The 20,588-nt window shown below is 37.2% G+C and overlaps 1 long non-coding RNA gene across 1 annotated transcript in view; it reads left to right on the top strand.

Moving 5' to 3' along the window:
* The window catches only part of LOC130544392 (uncharacterized), a 363,269-nt gene that overhangs the window by 115,552 nt on the left and 227,129 nt on the right, over window positions 1-20,588 (top strand). The window lies entirely within an intron of this gene.

The raw sequence follows: 20,588 nt of genomic DNA, 5'->3' as shown, positions 1-20,588 counted from the left end.
ATGTTTTTGTTTTTGCTCGATGTTTTTATTGCATACTCTATTAGTAAAAGCAACATTTGTTTTTATCTATATTTCTTTTGCACTTATTTCATTTTTTCTTCATACTGGTCTATGTTTTAATTATGGTGAGGAAAAAGGAAGTTTCTCATTTTTACTTGTGATAAATATTTAATATACAACAAATGGACTAAGAAACAGTGCACTTAAAAATGCTGTTGTTTTTCAGGTCTGTGTTATTCCTAATGGATTGCTCTGTTGATCCAATTTAACTAGAAGACTCATTTCCTTTGTGCACCTCTTCTGTGTCAATCCCTGTTCAATGCAGCATGTTTTTGAGGCTTGTTTCTCTTTTTTAAATAAACTGTGGATGGTTTTATTTTCTCACTTACCTGGAGATAAAGAATAAAATAAATTTTAGCAGAAATGGAGGGAAACTCTTTGTTGCAGTTGAGGGTATATAGAAGTTAGGGCATATATTTTCATGACATTTAAGGCTAGCTTTTACCATTAGTTGGTTTTAGGAAAAATTTTCTACACATTGTAGTTTATTCTCATCCTTTTTAGGCAGGAGATTCTGTTCAAGAATAATTTGACCTGTAGTTTCTTTTACTATTTCCTGGTGTGTATTTCTTTTCTATGTCTGCCTCTTTAAAATCAAGATTCAGCTGTTGTTCTGTCCGATGTGAATCCAATTTCGGACGGTCTAGTACCTGACCTGCTGCTGTAAAGTTGAGACAACTGAGTACTTCTTTTAAAGCATGCCGGGCAAATCAGTTGAGCCAAAGAAAAAAATTTCTGAAACTAAACCAAACATTTCTTGGACATATTTGCAGATGAGTTGTGCTTCTCTGTTTTCATTTAAACTGAATGGTCATCCATGTGTGAGGAAATAAATTTGAAAGCTAACCGAATGCCCTGGCCCGTCTTTTCCAAGTATCTCCTGCATCATCTGGACTTTAAAATTTATTCCATCACACATGGCTGGCTGGGTGCTCCAAAGAAAGTTGGCAAGAGGCGATTCTTTTATGTTTGTGCTAATCTCAACTCACAGAGAAGGCAACAGCTTTTGTGTAGAGTATTATTGCACTTACAAACTTTCGGTGTCAGCAATTTCTTCTTTATCTTCAAGTTCTTATCCAGATACTTCTTGATAGATGAGTTACTGTTCTTTACGACTTGGAAAGAGTAAATGAATGAGCAACTATTGGATAACATTAGGGAGAAAAGTGAAGCTTTGTCATGTTCACCAACAAAATAACTTCAGAAATATTATGTTTGAAGAATTACCCTTTCTTCTGCCCCCAACGTGCACGCACACACACGCACACACACGCATGCACGTGCAAACACAATGCACACACATCTGGAATACTAGCAATGGATGGCTTAAAACAAACCTGTTTTGTTTTGTGTTTTTACCATCTAAGTAGGACACTAACTATTAAACTTGCTCACGCCAATTAGCAAGTTATGCTTGGGAAAATACCTATGGAATTAGTGCAGTGCTTATTGTTCATCCTCTTTTTATTTTATTTTTTTTAAAGATTTTATTTATTTGAGAGAGAAAGCATGGGGAGGGGCAGAGGGAAAGGGAGAAGCCGACTCCCTGCTGAGCAGTGAGCCCAATGCGGGGCTCAATCCCAGGGCCCTGAGATCGTGACCTGAGCCAAAGGCAGACGTTTAACTGACTGTGCCACCCAGGCACCCCTTTTCATCCTCTTTTTAAGCAAACATTTCCTTGTGGTAAGAACACTTAATAAACAATTTACACTCCTAACAAAACAAGTGTATAATACAGTATTGTTGACTGTAGCTACAGCAGCTCTCTAGGGCTTATTCATCTTGCTTAACTGAAATTGTATGCCTGTTGATTAGTAACTCCCTGCTTCTCCTTCTCCTCAGCCCCTGGAAACCCGATTCCATGCTTTGACTGTCTGAATTTGACTATTTGAAATTCCTCGAATAAGTGGAGTCATACGTTATTTGTCCTTCTGTGACTGGTTTATGTCACTTGGCATAAGGTCCTCAAGGTTCACCAAAAATGTGGTGTGTGTGTGTGTGTGTGTGTGTGTGTGTGTGTGTGTGTGTGTGTAGTGGAACACTATTCAGCCTTAAAAAAGGAAATTTTACAACCTATGACAAATGCTGCACCCCCTACAGATAGCAATATTTGTACATTGTGTTTTTATTTGTATGTCTTCACCTTTTATTATAAGTAAAGGCTGCGTGCAGAGCGTACATTTCCATCCCACATACTGAACTGAATTGACTCACCTCAGTGTACTGTGGAGTTTTTACCTTGAAATTATGTTGAGTGATGGAAGTGAGCTTCATAGTTATGTTAAACATGGAGAAATGTTCATTTCTTGTAATTCGAGATTTGGCATATTGTGGCATTTTCCGCTAAATTAAAACTATTAAAAGCAGATGGTCAAGTTTACAAAAAAAATTCTTAATTGTATTAAGTAAAGCCTACATCTTGGAAGATTTTATGTAGTAGTTTCCAATTACTGAATAATAAAACATAGATGTATTGACACCAAAACAGGATATAAAAAGCATGATATAAAAAAGCCAACTTTCTAGTGAGGAATAATACAGCAAAAACTGATTGTGATAGTAGATTGTCTAACCGTATGTTAAATTAGTTTTAAGAAGTTAATCTTGGTGCACCTTTTGAACTGCATGTAATTCTAATTGACCTTGATGCTTAAAAAAGTCCAACTTATAAATCTGTCTTCACAAACATGAGTCAAGCCCTTTCTGTATTTTGCATAGTGCCCCAAGAGTTGCCTAGAATCCATAGAAATGACTGACTGTGCTCAAAACATTTTGGTCCTAGCATAGGATTTCTTCCTTCAAGTAGGTTTGTAAAAATATTGCAGGAAGGTCAATTATGATAAATTTTTATTTGTAGCATCAATAAAAACATTCTATTGGTGCACATTTTCTCCCGGGAAGCTCTATACCATATTTTGTTTCAATGTTTTCCGTATTTTATTTTATTTTTATTTTTTATTATATTGTGTTAGTTTATTATTTTATTATATTGTGTTAGTCACCATACAGTACATCCCTAGTTTTTGATGTAAAGTTCCATGATTCATTACTTGCGTATAACACCCAGTGCACCATGCAACACGTGCCCTCCTTACTACCCGTCACCAGTCTATCCCATTATGTGTTTTCCATATTTTAAAAACCTTTTCCTAAGAACTTTAAGAGGCCATGTGAAAATAACATGATTTATAACACTGAGAAATCAAAAGGTAAAGGAAATTAACTAATTTGGTGTTATAGTTTTGGGGATGGGATGGGGTGGGGGGGCTTAAGGAAAGAGGGTAAGAGTAATTGCTCTTTTTCATTTTGAAATTTTTAAAGTAAAGATGTTTGTAATTTTGAAAATCTCAAATTTTCAGATAAGCTGCAAGTACCGTACAAAGAACTTTTTTCTCCTGAGCCATTTGAGACTAAGTTGCTGACATGATGTCTCATCATTCCTAAATATTTTAGTATTTCCTATGAAGACATTTGCCCACATACTACTGTAAAAGCCACTGAAATCAGTATATTAGGATGGATACGTGATGCCACCTAATCGTGAGACCCTGTTTGAGTTTCAGTAATCATCCCCACTGTATCTTTTATAAGAAAATGATGCAGTCCAGAATCACACTTTGCACCTAGTCTTCTCCTTCTTTCTAGAAGAGTCTCTCAGCCTTTCTTTGACTTTCATGACCTTGATACTTTTGAAGTATACATCCAGTTATTTTAGAGAATGTCCTGCAAATTTGGGTTTGTCTGACTTTCATATAATTAGATTCAGGTTATTCATTTTGGCAGGAACATTTTAGAAGTGATACTGTATTCTTAACTGCATCTATCAGGGGATGCACAATTTCCATTTGTCCTATTACTGATGATGTTTACTTTGATCATTTGATTACAGTGGTGATTACTTGATTTTCTTCTGCAAAATTGTACTTTCTCCCTTTTGTAATTATTATATATTTTGTAGGAAGTATTTTGAAACTATATAAATATTCTCTTTGTCATCAAACTCTCAATTTACTCATTTATTTATCAATATGAATGAATGTTTCCTGTTTTAATCAATGGTTTATAATCTGTTACTATCATCATGTATGTTGAAGCAAAAATTGATCTAATTTGGCCAGTGGGTGCTCCTTCATATTGGATTTTTTTTTTTTTTTTTGGTCTTAACGGACATGTGCCCTTAGTTGTTGAAGCATTTTTCTGCTTTTTGGCACAACGCCATAGTCCTTTTATATTATTCATACCCTAGACTTAGGATCAGTCTTTTTTTCTGAGGAGCACTGATCTCCTTTAGTGGAAAATGATTTTTAAATATCAAGATGTTTATTGCTTTTGGGGTCTCATTGTTCACAGAGCTAGATGGAAAAATCAACACACATGTACACACATGAATGCATATACATATATATACAAACATATTTTTATACACATTTACATTTATATTTATATATATATGATTGTATATTAAAAGCCATGAGTTCCAACCAATATATCTAATTCCATTTGAATAGCACAGAGTTCATTCTAAATTTCTGCTTTTTCGTACTTGTAACTGTCTTTTCCAGCAATGAGAAACTTGCTTCCGTTATGTTTAATATATTGATTTATTTGCTCAACCTCGTACATATTCCATCTCCTATTCTACCACCACACCTTCACTTGGACAGAAGGCTTCCCTACCTGGTTCTGACTCCAGGGATGCCCCTAGTGGAGGCTGTCCCCAACCAGCTGGGACTCTGACAACTCACTACCTGTTTACCCCTCCCACTTTAATTGAATGTCTTCCTCACCCTGTTTTGGCTCTGACCCCTCAAATTGGTTCACCCTGGCTTGTTTGGGTAGTCTTCTCACCATGCTTAATCTCTGAAACTCAGTGGTGGGCTGCCCTCCTATGAAGCCTTCCTTTGATCTTTCCGGGCTCTGTTGGTCCCCCTTAGAGCCTCTAGGTAGGTAGATTACCTGCTCACAACCTTGAGCTCTAAACTCTACCCTAAGTCATTCTGGCTGCATTCCTCTCCCTTTCCAAGTGTGGATGTCTGTGTTGCTTGGCCCCATCAATTGGCCTGGCCTTACATTGTTCATGAAGCAAAGAAAGAGGAAGAAGAGGTTTGCATTGTTTCTAAATTCTTTCTTACATGTGTTTACTATGTTTTACCTCCCAACTGGAAGCCTCACAATATTTCCAAGAAATCAGCAGCAGAACCTTTTACTATGTAGCTGTGAATTAGTACTTTTAATATAATCAGTGAGTCATTTGTAAAGAAACATTAAAAAATAGCTCCCATTGTATCAGGTACCAACTTTTGCCTTGAAAATGGTGTATGAATATTATACAATGATATGAAGTACAAAGCGGATTTTTGAGTTTGATCTTTTGATCTCAAACAATTTCTAAACTGTCCTAATGCCAAGTCATATATCTCAACAAATGTACTAATAGGGGAATTGGAGGGAAAATAATTCAAAATAGTTGAAATGAATAACATAATACACTTAGATCCTTACAATTTTATGGGACTCATTAGGAGACTAGAATGTATAGCTTTTAGTATAGTTTTTCCATAACTGTGAACTTGAGTTTGTCCATTGAATTTAATATTAAAATTTAAAAAAAAGGACTTTAAAAAAAAAGGTAGCTAAAAAACAACTGACAATAAAAATAACCCTCCCATCACATGAACAATTATTGAGTGTTAGACTAATCTCAATTGAAAAGGTCATTGCCAGTCATTAGTTTCTTTACAGTTTTGATGTTATATCTGTGCACTCATGAATATACTTCCAGTTGTTTGATCATGGCTATTGTGTTTCATGTATCTGAAGCTTTAAAATAAAATGAAGGCCAGGGTCCACTTGATTGGCAATGAATCTCAGAGTCACCATAGCAACTTTGGTCATGTGATAGATAGCACTTCAAGTATTTGTGATTTCCTTCTGGAAATCCTATGTTTTCATATTCATCTCTTCTGTGTCTAAAAGCATGTTATGAAACAAAATTTTGTTTTCATTTTCATGAAGATAAAAATAACAGGTTATCACTTTAAGATATTACTGTACTCTTCAGTAAACTGTAAAATGTCATTTTTTCATTTCTTTCAATAATTATAATTTCTAAGATCAGTTCATATCCAGCATGTATTTGGTTGTATTCTTAGGAGATTATCTGCATTATATAATTGTAGATTCTGGTTGCTTTGGCAACAAAATGCTTGCTTTAAATTTAGAAACTCATTTATTTTCTGTCACTTTATTCTTTACCATTAAGAAGACAAGCTGTTTTCTGTTAAATAAAAAAAATAAAAAGAGATACTATTATAATGGGTGAATTGTCAAGATTTGCTCTTTTTTTCAGTTTAAGCTAAGGGGAGAAGGAACAGCCAATTTGACAGAAATTAGAAGACTTATTTATAAAGATAAGAGAAGTAAGGAGAGGGAGAAACTAAATTGCTTAGATACGGAGCACATGGAAATGTGATCAGTGGCACCTATTAAATTTGTTTTAACAAGGTGGAGCTTTAAAATGTAGAGAACTGGCCTAGAACGGGCTCTGACTATGCTTCCCAAAGGAAGTTTCTCTGTCCAGGAGTATGCCACTTCTGAAAGCACAGTTTTCAAACTGCTTAAAACATAGTCTTGTACAAATAGATAACCAGCATGGGTTAAAGTTTTATTTAGCTCATTAATTAGGTAACAAGCAGAACAGTCAGACTTGATTTGAAGGGGTTGTAAGGAACTGGGATTTATAGTCTGGGAGGAAAGGAATGATGAAATGAGGTTTATGTCCCATAGGACAATGCAGCCATAAACTTTGGGGTTTCTTTTGCTACCGGGTAAAGGAAAAAGATCACCCCTTATCAGTTTTATATAAACTAACTCCTGACTTTACAGGGTTGTAAATGCTTAGGTGTGAACCACTTCTGGATAGTATGTCATACAAAGTTATATTTCCTGAAGGGAATAAAAGAAATTAATAAGCTGGGATTATTAGAAAGTACTCTCATATTAAAAAATCACCATCCTCATTATTCTACCTTATTCCCAACTTTTGGATAATTTTTGCTACCACATTTCTTCCCTTTAATACTTTCGAATAAAAATATAGTTGAATGTATCACTTGGGGAAAAGAAGTTATTAAAACAATAGAAATAATGTTAAGCTCCTCAGATTCTTTGGAGGATCACTCACATATTGGAGAACAAATGTATTCTCATGTCATTAGATGAACAGATTTCACTTTATCCTCACTTTCTAGGACTTCTTTTGCAGAGCCTCTTGGAGTAGGTGGGTTTATTTGGTTACTGTATAATCAGAGAATTCGAGTATAAAATCTGGAAGGGATGTTAGTAAACCTATATTCTCTTTTGGTACAGTGTGGAGAACTGAGGTCAGGAAATTGCAACTTGCCTAAGATCTTATTGCAAGTTAGTGACTAAATGGTTCTCTTGTAATAACTAGCGATACGTCTTTTTTGCGTTAACTCATTTATCAATTTGAATAGCATAAATAAATGCACCAGAGCACTTGCTCAAGGCCCGGGAAAAAGAAAATAAATGCATCTCCTAGGGAACTAACAAAGTAGAACTAACGAAGTTGAGCGTAACAGTGATCTTAGATCAGAAGAATCTCAGCGCGTGTCATTGATTTCCAAATTTGAATTGGCTCCTCCCAGTAGTTTCTATAGAACATTGTGGATTTCTTAGCAGAAATTCATGATCACTTAAATAAAATCTTTTTCACTGTGCCTTCAAAAGAGGAACTTTTCCTTGACTTATCAGAATAATAATACTAATTCCAAGAATGGTTAAAGATAACCAATTGGAGTTTCTCGCATCGTCTGTTGCAAGTGAGGATGGGTGGTAGAAAGCACAAGAACATAACCAAGTACATTCTAATGGGACAGAATTTGCAAAGTAAAAGTCATTATTTTTAGGAAAAAAAAAGGGATTTTTGAATATTTTGGTTCCCAAATGTTAGATGAGAGATAAATGACAACGTACTGTTTCAAAGTCCTGCAGCTTCAAAACCCTGCAACTCTAGATTAAAATTATTATATTCAATTAGGAATATGGTAGTGTATTTGTGCTACATGATGCACGGGCTCAAAAGCAGGTATAAATTATATTGAGGAAGTAAATATTCAAGAAATATCACAGTACTCTATATAGTAGTGTGTGTGTATGTATAAAATAAAATCTGATTTTTAGGCTCTCATTTAAACTGTCATGGGATTGATGGGAAATTCAGTCTCAGTCATTGCTGGGCTTCTCCCTCTCCCCTTCTGCAAGTAGTCTTACAAATCCCAGGTCTTGGACAGGTTGGAAGGATCTAATGCAGAGTGAGGTATTTCAGTCAGTCACTGTGGATTTGGAGGTCATATTGTCTAAGCTCACAGGGTGGGTTGAGGCAACCTTTGCTGAGGCTGAGGCCTTTGATACTGGCATCCAGACTCCTTAGATTTGTTGAACAGGCATTTCCCTCTGAGACACTGCCAGTTTTCCCCTCTGGGAAGGCAGAAATCTTTGGTAATGATACTTTCAAAACTCTAAGACAGTCTCCTCTCTCTAGCCTAGGAGCTAATGTCTAACACTTGTCTTCACCTGAGGGACTTTCCTGTCTTTCTTCCCTGTAGGATAATTTGACATACTTCCTTTAAAAAAACCCTACGTTTTCTGAAACAGAAGAATAGAGAGTGTTCTTCAGACAACTACAGAGTTCAAACCCAGCTATTTTTTTTTTTTTAATGGGAGGGAAGGGAAAAATACAAGGAGAATTAACTCAATAGATTATCCTTTCATAATAACTATAATAAAATATATATGACTCAAGAAATGTTTCATAAATGTAAAATGTTGAAGTTGCTGTAGCAAAACTGGATGTCACGGATTAGTTTTCAATAATAATGTAAAGTAGTAATACCCAAATGACTCAGAAATTAGCTTATGCTACTGTCAAAACAGCCTTCTCCATGGAGGAAAATATTTGCCTTCCTTCTGACTGCTAGATCTCTGTATAGTTGCACTATATTCATCTTATTCACAGAGCATGATTCCATGATAAAATGGTAAAGAGTGATTATGACTTTACATTACTGACTTATGCCTTCTGGGTCTCATCATTGTCTCAGAAAATCACAGTATTTCTGTGTTTGAGATGTGGAAAGGGAACCCAAATCACCTTAAAATTTATGGGTAATTTTTATTCTGTCTATCCTGATTAGAGAGACTTTCCAGATTTATCCAAGAGAAGCTCTCAAAGCCTCTTTCCACAGCACAATGTTGTTTGATTTTAGTTCTCTTCTTTATAACTTCATGCAAATATGACAGAATAGACTTCCTCTAGCTCTGTCATTCCCTCTTTTCACGTCTTTCTGTACCTGATGCAGGAAGCCAAGATATATCTGACTTGTTTTCTGGATTTTTCCCATGGCTGCCTGCAAACCCGTCATGTTTTACCGCTGTATCCACCTCACTTCTTTTTGTACTCAATCTGTATATAAATTCCTTTTCAAAAGCAGTTCATAGGACAGTTTTTAATTTGTTACAACACCAGAAATGGGTGACAAAGAACTGAATGCCTCATGTGCACATCCTTTATAATTTTTGCATGTGCGTACCGAGGGCAATAAACCAGTTGTCACCCCTTGTGTTACAAATCAGATCATCAGCCCCTCTCTACTGTGATAGATCTATGTGTAAAATATGCTCGGAATATTTTAGCAATATTATTACTGGACAACTGGGGAAAATTGTGTTTGTATTGTGAAATCATTTTGTGCAAGCAGTGAAGTTCCTTTGTACTGAAAATACCTAGTTCCTCTAAATGCATGGTGCAATGTCCATTGGATGGTTTGTGCCTAATAAGCTCTACAGAGATCTTCTAATTATAGTGGAATTAAGGAAGCAATCTGCACCAGTTCACATTTAGACCTGTGCTAAGCTCTTCCTTTTCTTAATCAGAATCAGACTTCTTATTTTAACTGGATTTATTAGGGACCTTGATTTTTAGCCTCATCTTCCAATTTCTTTTTTAAGGTGTTTATTTACTCTGCATTGCTTTCACAAATAATTCTTACGGTTTTTGCCTTCTCTACCTTTGCCCATTTTTTTTTTTTTTTTAAGATTTTGTCTATGTACTTAGAAGGAGCAGGGAAGGGGCATAGGGAAAGGGAGAAGCAGACTCCCCACTGCGCGGGGAGCCCAACACAGGGCTCTGGGATCATGACCTGAGCTGAAGGCAGATGTTTAACTGACTGAGCCACCCAGGTGACCCTGGACATTCTTTTTTATTCATCTTCTCCTTCATTTCTACCTACTAAAATCTTGCCCATCCTTTATGGGTCAGTTTTAGTCTTGCTTCCTTGAGGCAGGCATCTCAGTATCTCAGCTGGGATATGCTCTGTCCCCTTTGACTTCTTACAGCATTTTAGTTGCTCTTTTATGCTCACTTAATTGGAAGTTATTTGAATATAAGTGATAGCTTCCTTATTAGATTCTAAGAGTCTTGTTGAGCAAGACACTCTATTGTATATTTTGGAACGGATTATTTTTTTTTTTTTTAAGATTTTATTTTTATTTATTTGACAGAGAGAGGCAGCCAGCGAGAGAGGGAACACAGGCAGGGGGAGTGGGAGAGGAAGAAGCAGGCTCCCAGCAGAGGAGCCTGATGTGGGGCTCGATCCCAGACAAAGAGTAAATGTCCCCATATCCAGATCAACTAGGATTTTTCAACTTGCTAGTGTCCTGCATCAAGCTACTTGCATATTTGCATTTCTCACTCCTGCTTTTCTTGACCTTTAATTGCGGTTACTCCTTTCCTCCTTGATAGATGTTATTAATCTTCATCTCCTCTTGACAGTAGAAAGTTATTTAGCCCCGGGCTGTGCATTGAGCCCCTCTTTCCCTTCCCATGACTTCTCTCAGATCATGCCTTCCACCTGCTCTTCGCCTACTTGACAAGCTGAGTACTGCCGCTTCTGCTTCAAATCTACCAGTGGATGAGGGTGAGAAGCTGCGAAAAGTGAGGAAGATGGGTGCTTCAGAGAAATAGGAATGACACCCTGAGACAGATTTAATAGGTGATGTCCCTGAGCCTCAGGAACTTCAGTAACTTGCTCAGTGGCATTTAAGTAAAAGAAGAATGTTTCAAGCCCCCTGTACCCTTATCAATTAGGTAGAGAAAATTAAAAATCTTTTAGCCTGCAACAATTAGAAATAATTTTAACTAAAAACTGTTAAATTGCTGGGTTTTTCGAGTTCCTATATGAGTATCTGAAGTAATATTGCCTTCAGTTGAGATGATTGAAAGAGGCACTGGGACCGCTTAAGTGCTTTATGATAATCGTGTCTATACGTCTTCCTGGGAATGTTTGCTCCCCAGGTTAGGAGAAGAGGCTTTACTGGCAAAGTTTAGGCAATCTGATAAGAAGTTAATTGTAGGATATGTGGGGCGCCTGGTTGGCTCAGTCAGTTAAGCATCTACCTTCAGCTCAGGTCATGATCCCAGGGTCCTACCATTGAGTCCCACATCGGGCTCCCTGCTCAGCAGGGAGTCTGCCTCTCCCTCTGCCTGCTGCTCCCCCTGCTTACATTCTCTTTCACTCTCTGACAATTAAATAAATACAATCTTTTAAAAAAAATTGTAGGATACGCACAGTGGTAGTTTAAAACAAAATTTCAAAAATCACTTTTTTTTTTTTTTTTTCCCCGGGGGATGGAGTTTTATCTGGAGATCATGGATCTTCAGTCTGGAGGGTGATAAATCTTCCAGGAAGTTTGTGCATCTAATCATAGAGCTGTGTCACTTATTCGTCTCTGTTCTGTGATTTGGCACAGCTACCACATTTCAAGCCTAATAGGGTATATTTTTGGGAGGTTTGAGGGTAAACCATGTAGTCACATATAGAAAAGCGGGCAGATGGTTTATTATATGGATGTCACGATGGGTGCTGTTCGTTTTGATATGTTATGGCAAAGGCTTGGAAGATAAACTGCCATCAGCCAAAAGCTAGAAAAGCTTGCTTTTCACATTTATTCTCTCTGATTTTCTTGGTGTTGACAGTGAGTCTACAGTGCTGAACTCACCCTTGCTAGCATATAATTTTCTTGTTCAATGCTAAATTCCAAGATGGCCAAGTGGAAAACATATTCCATTCCTATTTGTAAAATGTTTTACAATACACCCCAAATTATCTCAAAAACACCATTTCTTTTCTTATTTTAAAAAAACCTGGCAAGTTAGGAAAGGCTGGGAAAGCTGCTACTTTTACATCAAGAAACTGAGGCCCAGACACTTATGTGACCTGCTTTAGATACCACAGTCGACACGTGAAAACGAGAAGAAAAAGAACCACTGCCCATTAAGACATTCTTGCTCCTTCCTGCTTCTATGAGACCATAAACTCCACCAGGAGTGAGATCTTAATTAACTTGTAAATATTTTATTTTATTTTATTATTGAAATAGAGTGGACACGCAATGCTACATTCATTTCAGGTGTACAACGTAGAGATTTGACAACTCTACATGTTATGCTATATCCACCACAGGCGCAGCTACCATCTGTTACGATACAATGGTACTTCAGTGCCATTGACTATATTTCCTATGCTGTGCCTTTTATCCCCATGACTTATTCCGTAACTGGAAGCCTGTATCTCCCACTCCCCTTCACCCTTTTGCCTGCTGCCCTCTCGCACGCCTCTCCTCTGGCATCTGCAGTTTGTATTTATGAGTCTGTTTCTGCTTGCTTAATTCTTGGTTTTCCCTTTTATATGCCACATATAAATTAAATCATATGGCATTTGTCTTTTTCTGCCCAAATTATTTCACTTAGCATAATACCCTCCAGGTCCATCCGTGTTGTCATAAATGGTCAAATGGCGAGATCTCATTCTTTTTATGGCTGAGTAATATTCCATCACACACACACACACACGCGCACACACACACACACACACACACACACACACACACCCCTTCCCCTTCCTTATCTATTGCTGGACATGGGTTGTTTCCATATCTTGGCTGTTATAGATCACGCTGCAACAAACACAGGGGTGCATCTATCTTTTTAAATTAGTGTTTTTGTTTTCCTTAGGTAAATACCTAGTAGTAGAATTACTGGATCATATGGTAATTCTGTTTCTAAATTTTGGGGAGCTTCCAGACTGTTATCCACAATGGTTGCACCAATTCACATTTCCATCAACAGTGCACAAGGATTCCTTTTTCTCTATACTCTTACCAACACTCATTATTTCTTGTCTTACTGATTTTAGCCCTTCTTTCGGGTGCAAGGTGATAGCTCATTGTGGTTTTGATTTGCATTTTCCTCATGGTTAGTGATACTGAGCGTCCTTTTTTTCCTCGTTCAATTTTCTATTTAAATTCCAGTCAGTTAACATATAGTGCAATAGTTTCATGTGTATGCTGAGCATCTTTTCGTGTGTCTGTTGGTATCTAATATTTTTAAGATAGTATTTCCAGTCCTGATGTTTTTAAGATTCTTTGTTGAATAAATAAATTAACAAATTAATCTACCCCCCATCATAAAAAAAGTCTGGATAGAGTTGACCATTCATTTATATTTGTTCTATATGAAATATTTTTCTCTCTCACACATTTTCTTTCTTTCCTTTCTCCCTTTTTTACCTTTCTCCCTTCCTCCTCTTTCCTTTCTCCCTTTCCCTCCCCTCTTCCCTTCCTTCTCCTTCACCTCCCACCCTCCTTTATTTCTTGTTCTTTAGCCCTTTCATTCTTTCTTACTTGTTGTTTTCCTAAAAGGACAGATCTCAATTTTTTCTGAATGCCCAGATTTTAGCGTAGTGTCTCCTATAAAAGACAGCATTTATTTGTCAAGGAAACAAATCCGGTGCCACGTTCACAACATTTCACACTGGAAGATACTGCGTCTAGAGCAAATTTAATTCTTAATTATCTGCACTTATTTAATAACTGTCATTTATTTTGTGAAGCATGCTGCCACAAATTCCAGAGCTTTGGCTACAAGATGTAAGACAGATCATGTTGGGATGAGTGGTATGCAAACAACCACAAAGGAAAGATCATGGAGGTGCTCTGTTCCCAACTTCTCCAGCCAACTCAGCTCTCTCTTCCTTGGGTTCTGCAGCTTGAATGTTCTCTCCTGTAAATCAGTCTCAAGTAGTCTGAAAACGGTTGAATAATCTGTTTATTCTGTGACTGTGATGCTTGCTAGAGAACTACACAAAGGACAACATGAGCCATGACAAACAGTTGGAATCTTATTCAGGAAAGTAATTATGACTCATTTTATTGGTGATTGTTAAGTATTGAAACAATCTTCCTTTTGACATTTATTCTCCCTCTGAGTTACTAGGATAACTTATTGTATCACTCATTTGGCACTTACTTGCTGCATTAAAAGTCATTTAACTCTTCCTGTTATTTTTTTCTTTTCAATTGTAATTTAGTTAGAAGCAGATTTAGTTAGTATGCCAGCCAATAGAGGAAATGAAACAAAGTGGAAAAATAAAGTCTTTTGGGTCATATATGACATTTAATCCTATCTTCTCCAATTACCAGTTACTTAAATTTAGGCATTTTTTTTTCCAAAATGGGGATAACAATTCAAGTCCTACAAGATTTTTGTGTGATTAAACAATGAATTTTAGATTTAAAGATGACTTCAAAACAAAGGTGGATGTAGCATCTCTGACTATCTAGCTCTTGGGGTGTGTGTGTGTATGTATTTCCATAGAAGTGGCAGCTACCTTGGAATGGTGAAGACAGGAAAGGTATCCCTTACATGGATGGAATATAGAAACTATGGTAGACAAGTGTCTGGTTTTCTATGTTACTTGGTTCACACAGAAAAAGAAAGCAGCAATAGCTGTCACAATTTCCGAAGAGGTAAAGATGTGTTTTTCTACATGTCTAGACCAGTATTTGAGCAACACCCTTCTTACTGAAAGCCTGCTGATACCAGAACAACAGGTCAGCCCATGGCAACCCTGATGGTGGTCACTGTGGTGGGGGAGACAGAAGAAACTTTTAGGGTAGCCTGGGAAGGAGGTGGTGACACGGAGAAGCAGTCTGTGGAACCAACAGAACACAATGATTTTAGTAGATCCTGGGGTTGACGTAAGAACCAGAAGAGCTTTTGAAGCCAGGTATCTACCCGTTCACTTAAGAAAGTATTCAGCTGCAAGCCACAGAGAAGAAGACAAGGAATAACTTGAATACTGAATATTTATTTATTTTTTTTACATAATAAGAATTCCAAAATAGGCAGTCCAAGAGGTTGGCATAGCTATTCAAAGTGTCATCAGGGAACCTAAGTCTTTTCTGTTTTTCCCTAGACATTCTTAGTTGGTGACTTTTTTCCCTTATGGTTTCAAAATGGCTGCTGAGCACCACAGACCTTACATTAAGGTTCTGGAAAGATAGAACATAGGAAAGCCAAACTCCTCTTCCAAAGGACTTTTATTTATTTATTTAAATTCAGAAAGAGAAGCCCCTTTGAGAGAAAAAGTGGTTGGGAATAAGTGCTGAGTGAGCAGATTGCCACTTCGACCACACAGCCCAAACATTGATTTACATAGGACAAAATAATTAGTGGGAGTTGGTGCAGGTCAGGTGGGTTTCTCCTCTGTACTGGTGTGGAACCCAAAATGAAAATTCAGTTTTATTACCTTTGGAAATAGGTTACATTCACACATCAAATGCTTTGCTTATTAATGACTCAATAGATGATATCTCTGTATACATTTTAAGGCATAAATATACTGACATAATATCTGATACAAAGCAAATATTGAAAAAATTATCAGCTTTCTTTCTCTCTATTTTTGTGTTTCTGTTAGCTTATTCTGCTCATTGTCCTTTTGGTGGTTAAGAACAGAAGCACGCTAAATTAGCTCAAGGAAAATTGAGGTTACCACTCTTTTATCTCTGCTCCTTTTATTTCCCTTTTTGTTTCACCGTGGACCAGCTTTCTGTACACATGGGTAATACTGATTACCAACCAGGTCCCCATTGCACAAATTTTCTGGGACTCAGTTCAATTCTGTCAATAAAATGAAAGTAATATAAGCTCTTTCTTCTTCACATGTGATAATGTGTGCTTTTTAAAAAGCGTGCAGTTTGTACAAGTGTCTGCTTGGTGTTCTTAGATGTCTTCCACTATCCATTCTTGTTTTTCCTCCTTAGTAATAACCTCTATTTTTAGTTGGGCATATGAGGTAAAAGTCTACACTTCCCATTTTGTCTTGCAGTCAAGGCTCAGTCATGTGATAAGGTTTTAGCCATTGGGTTTTAGGTGAAATTATTGTGTGTGACATTTGGAAAATCTTGAAGAGGGAGGCCATGTGAGACCTAGAATAAGGATAGGGTGACTGGAGTTCTGGCAATCATCTGACTAAGAATGAGGGCTTTATTTAAGGGTGGGGAAGAAAGCAGGCAGGGATGAGGAGAGTTACCGAGGAACTGGTGGAGCTGCCGTTTCAGCCGATACTTATGAAATAAAGGGGTATTGTTATTTAAGTCCAGCTGGAAATTCTCATTACTAATCAAACTGGCAGTCTAATAAGTAGTACAGAAATTATAGGATGGTCAGCATCTAAACTCTGAAGCTGGAGAATTTTTCTCTGAGGCAGGAGCAGCTGGTGCTATTACATTTGACGTTGATAGTGATGAGTGGTGTATAATGACAGTTTAAGACAAGATGCTGCAGCACAGTGAAAAGAAATTCTCTAAATGTGAATCTCTTGGCACAAAAATAAGAACTTATAAACTCAACCTTTATGGCTGAGTGAAAAGAAGGTAAAAATCCTGGCCTGTCATTAATCCTAGAGATGGACCATAAACTTAGGATTCAGTGAGTATTGGATACTTTATTTTTAGAAATGTTTATCTAGCATCATCAGCATAATTTTTGAAGTAACATATAATTTAGCAGAGATTGAATTCATATCTTATTCATTAAGGCTTATGTAATTTAAGTATGTATTTTGCATAAAACACTTCGATGCCCAAGAAATACTTTTATTTTTAAATCCTCTAAAGCTTTATATCTTAAAACATATACTGGGATTTTTCTAGGAAAAAATGAATAAAAGAAATAATATTTTAAAACATGATATTTAAGTATATTTTAAATGTGGCAAAACATTATTTTATTTTTAATTGAACTGACATACCCTTCAACTGCTGACTTGAGAGTTTTTATACCTTCATGTCTCTAGGGACTTTCTTTATGTTCATACACCCACAAGGCAGTTCTTTACTTCTGAGGACCTTAATCAGGCTATTTAGGAAAATGTTAATGCTTCATTATTTAAAAAGAAATAATTCGGGAGAGAAGAGCCGTGACTGATAGCCTTTTTGAGCCTCCTTTCCTCAACGCCCACCCCATCTTGGGACTTGAGCACATGCTGGCAATAATTACTGCAGGCATTCTACCTATTACAAAGGAATATAAACATTTTACTGCCAGTATTCTAGAGAACTGTGGAATATTATGTTTTGCTTTTGTCATTCCGGGATTGTCTGTGTATGTGTGTGTATTATATGTGACATGGCTGCCTAATTCTCTTTTAATCACTACATGGCTCTAATTCTATCTAGCCTAACCCGTGTAAAAATATTTGCTCCTTGTTTCTTAAGGCTCATTATATAGGAAGAGTTACACAGTGGACATTTATGCGTTCAGTTATTCAACACTAAGTTTTACTCCTCAATCTCAAATACTGAAGAGTAGACTGAGTATAAACTGGTGGATTTATGACTGTTTTCACAGAAATCATGCTCTTCTGTAAATTCCATAGCAACAGTCTATTTTGTGCACTTCCCTGTCCCCAACACTCAGAGTACTGTCTGTCCATTGTGAGTGCTTAGTAAGTATTCATTAAGTGAATAAATTAATGAGATATTTTTGCCTGGAAATAAGAGAAATCTAATTCAAACTAAAAGGCAAAAGAGGTTTGGCCAAGGGATCCAAACAAGACTGCAAATTGGCCCCAGGCAGGGTTAATATTAAAAATAATAGATTCCAGCACATAACAGATACTGACCAATAGGTATGGATACTGACCCAATCAGATTAGGGCTAAGCCATCAACACGTGGTTAGGCTATACTGAATATTAATTAGCCCTGGTTAAGGAAACCACTGGAAATAGAACTGTAGACACTGACAGACTGTTTCTGTTTCTTGTCTTTCATTATATCTTTGTCCCTGTATTTCTTTCCCAATGAAGAGTGGCTGAATCCCAATGGCTACTGACAGGTGGAGAAGCTCACATGTATAAAGTATCATTGGATAGATACTGATTTTCCCACTCTGTTTTAGTGAAAATTTCTAGGGAGGGAAGGAAGTTTTATGGAGCAAATCAAATGATAGGTATCCATTATAGTATATTTGCCATTAAAATTTTGATGATGTGCTTCTCCAAAATACAAAAATCTTTACTTGATAGAAGACATCAAAGAATTCAAATATCAAGCAGGGGTTTAGTTTGACATAGACAAAGTTCATGAAATATCTGTTTGTTCCCCTGAGATCCCCAGTCTCCCTTGCAATCATGTTTGGGTCATGTGACTATTTTAAACCAGTGGGTTTTATATGGATGTGTTTGTGTGACTCTGGCTGAGCCATTTAGTAACTCTGCACCTTCTCCATCTCTCTTGTGCCCTGCCATGGCAACTGTGGAGTCCATGTGTTCCATTTGGTATAGCTTCAGACTGGAGGAGGACCACCTGTTCTATCTATATCAGATCTGATTAAGCCGTCCAATGGCAACAAACCTCTACTTAAGTCCCTAAAATTCTTTTTTTTTTTAATTTTTTAAATCTTTTTTTTTAAATGTTTTTTTATTATATTATGTTAGTCACCATACAGTACATCCCCGGTTTCCGATGTAAAGTTCGATGATTCATTAGTTGGGTATAACACCCGGTGCACCATGCAATACGTGCCCTCCTTACTATCCATCACCGGTCTATCCCATTCCCCCGCCCCCCCCCCCCCCGAGGCCCTCAGTTTGTTTCTCATAGTCCATAGTCTCTCATGCTTCATTCCCCCTTCTGATTATCACCCCTTTCTTTATCCCTTTCTTCCCCTACCAATCTTCCTAGTTCTTATGTTCCATAGATGAGAGAAATCATATGATAATTGTCTTTCTCTGCTTGACTTATTTCACTTAGCATTCTCTCCTCCAGTGCCGTCCATGTTGCAGCAAATGTTGAGAACTCATTCTTTCTGATAGCTGAGTAATATTCCATTGTATATATGGACCACAACTTCTTAATCCAGTCATCTGTTGAAGGGCATCTCCGTTCCTTCCACGATTTAGCTATTGTGGACAATGCTGCTATGAACATTGGGGTGCATATGGCCCTTCTCTTCACTACGTCTGTATATTTGGGGTAAATACCCGGTAGTGCAATGGCTGGGTCATAGGGTAGCTCAATTTTTAACTTTTTAAGGGATGTCCACACTGTTTCCCAGAGTGGCTGTACCTACTTGCATTCCCACCAACAATGTAGGAGGGATCCCCTTTCTCCACATCCTCTCCAGCAATTGTTGTTTCTTGCCTTGTCAATTTTTGCCATTCTAACTGGTGTAAGGTGGTATCTTAGTGTGGTTTTGATTTGAACTTCCCTGATGGCTAATGATTTTGAACATTTTTTCATGTGTCTGTTAGCCATTTGTATGTCTTCATTGGAAAAGTGTCTGTTCATATCTTCTGCCCATTTTTTGATTTGTTTATTTATTTCTCGTGTATTGAGTTTGAGAAGTTCTTTGTAGATCTTGGATACCAGTCTTTTATCTGTAGTGTCATTTGCAAATATATTCTCCCATTCCGTGGACTGCCTCTTACTTTTTTTTGACTGTTTCCTTGGCTGTGCAGAAGCTTTTTATCTTGATGAAGTCCCACAAGTTCATTTTATCTTTTGTTTCTCTTGCCTTTGGAGATGTGTCATGAAAAAGGTTGCTTTGGCCGATGTTGTATAGGTTGCTGCCTATGTTCTCCTCTAGGATTTTGATGGATTCCTGTCTCACATCGAGGTCTTTCATCCATTTGGAGTTTATTTTTGTGTATGGTGTGAGAGAGTGGTCAAGTTTCATTCTTTTGCATGTAGCTGTCCAATTTTCCCAGCACCATTTATTGAAGAGACTTTTTTCCACTGGATGTTTTTTCCTGCTTTATCAAAGATTAGTTGCCCAAAGAGCCGAGGGTCCATTTCTGGGCTCTCTATTCTGTTCCATTGGTCTATGTGTCTGTTTTTGTGCCAGTACCATGCTGTCTTTGTGATCACAGCTTTGAAGTTCAGGTCGAAATCCGGCATTGTGATGCCCCCAGCTTTGTTTTTCCTTTTCAACAGTTCCTTGGCGATTCAGGGCCTTTTCTGGTTCCATACAAATTTAAGGACTATTTGTTCCAGTTCTTTGAAAAATGTCATCGGTATTTTGATCAGGATAGCATTGGAAGTGTAGATTGCTCTGGGTAGCATGGATGTTTTAACTATGTTAATTCTTCCGATCCATGAGCA

Source organism: Ursus arctos, unplaced genomic scaffold (genome assembly GCF_023065955.2).
Source record: "Ursus arctos isolate Adak ecotype North America unplaced genomic scaffold, UrsArc2.0 scaffold_20, whole genome shotgun sequence".
Classification (NCBI taxonomy): domain Eukaryota; kingdom Metazoa; phylum Chordata; class Mammalia; order Carnivora; family Ursidae; genus Ursus; species Ursus arctos.
The sequence above is the reverse complement of the archived record's forward strand: the minus strand, read 5'-3'. Positions and strand labels throughout refer to the sequence as shown.